This window comes from Sitodiplosis mosellana, unplaced genomic scaffold (assembly GCF_009176505.1).
Source record: "Sitodiplosis mosellana isolate CC-2019 unplaced genomic scaffold, AAFC_SMos_1.0 Smas_scaffold_7296, whole genome shotgun sequence".
NCBI lineage: Eukaryota > Metazoa > Arthropoda > Insecta > Diptera > Cecidomyiidae > Sitodiplosis > Sitodiplosis mosellana.
The window spans coordinates 1-1,640 of NW_022602391.1; the positions used below are offsets into that span (position 1 = coordinate 1).

General features: G+C 32.4%; 1 non-coding gene across 1 annotated transcript; it reads left to right on the forward strand.

Annotated features, from left to right (window-relative positions):
- The first annotated feature begins 1,532 nt into the window (after positions 1–1,532).
- Positions 1,533–1,624, forward strand: Trnai-uau (transfer RNA isoleucine (anticodon UAU)). The gene is given in 2 exon segments: positions 1,533–1,570; positions 1,589–1,624. It is a non-coding gene; the product is annotated as a tRNA-Ile (tRNA).
- The last annotated feature ends 16 nt before the right edge of the window (positions 1,625–1,640 follow it).

Sequence of the window (1,640 nt, forward strand, 5' to 3'; positions counted from 1 at the left end):
CACTGGAAATTTCGTTCTACCTTGCAATTCAATGAAGAAATGAAAATTGATAAGTACTCAAACTCTTTAGGATTGTTTGCTTTTGAAAATAGATAAAAATGGAAATCGTCGCTAAATCCCTCCAAAATTGGTTATGTTTATTATTTTTAATTAGTTTTATATGCAGATCAATTCAGTGATCAATTCCCAAATAAAATATGAGAGAGAATTTTTTGACATGGAGGTCTCTGATTTGAATGAACCGTAGATAATAATCATAGAACCTATTTATATCAGAATTTAATTCAGAAAAATTGTCGTTAAAACAAAATATCAACCTTTTTCGAATAGAAAGCAGAGTTTACCAATGTTTCTTTCTTCAATAATTACCTCTGATTTTGTACGTTATTCAAAACAAACTATGAGTAAATTTCGAACACTAAGCACTTCTGTATCGTTCTGAAATTCAGCACTTATTTTCGTTCAGAAAAAAAAAACAAGTTGTAACTTCGACTGCCAAAACTCAACTGAATCCAGTGTTCGGTATTCTGTCTTCTATATTCCTGTACCGTACATCATGACCGAGCAACCCAACATGATCATCTGTTAAAAGTCAAGGAAATTGAAATTCCTTGAAGGGTGGTAATCTGTTAATCCCAGGTAATTAGATCGATGCAGACATAGACAGTCAGCCAAAGCTTATGATAATGATACTTTGAGCAACAAACATCTCATAGCTCTATTACCAAGTTTCTTGGAATTTTTGAATGGTGATCATTTAATGATCAGCAGATTTATAACAGGTGTAGGATGAAATAATTAGGAATCGACAATGTTTGTCTCATCTTCTGCCATCTCATCATTTGCCATCTATCGATTAGATTCCTTTCAATAGAAATACATAAGAGGCTTTCCTTTTTTTTAGCTTTACCTATGTAGTAACTCATTACTGTGATTCAGGTGAAGAATGTTGTTGGGATTTTTCCTGTTTTCAACACCATTATAAATCAATAAAAATAAAAAAAATAAAAATTTCTATGGAACAACAAAAAGTTATTTTGTTATTTGATTTTTTACACATTATTCTTCTCATGGTTTCATTTTAAAGCAGCAGATATTCAATTTGAATGAGAGAAAAGATGAATAGAAAAAGAAATATTTTTTTTTTCACTCCAATAAAAATCGGAAAACATTTGAATAATTTAAAAGAGCATGAATCATACTTTACCTCAAAATAAATCGGAATGCATATTTAGTTAAGTTTTTGCTTCTGATTATTGTGAACAATTTCTAATTGTTGATGAAACAATATTTACAAGGGATTTCTCTTCAGTCGAATGAATCATCTAACAAAATGAAACGTCACTTGAGATAATACGTACATTGTACATTGAACAATATCACTTGTCGCAACTTATTATCAATTCAAGCGTTTGCTTTGTGTGTTCATTCTTACTCTATTGTGTGCATTCGCCCGGTTCATACAGCGGGGTTGTTAGCAACTAATTACGAGCGCACGCAGCTGGAAGAACTCTCGCAAATCGATTTACATGGCCCTAGTGGCGCAGTTGGTTAGCGCGCGGTACTTATAAGACAGTATTCGAAAGAAATGCCGATGTCGTGAGATCGAGGCTCACCTAGGGCAGTTGCATTTTTTTTTT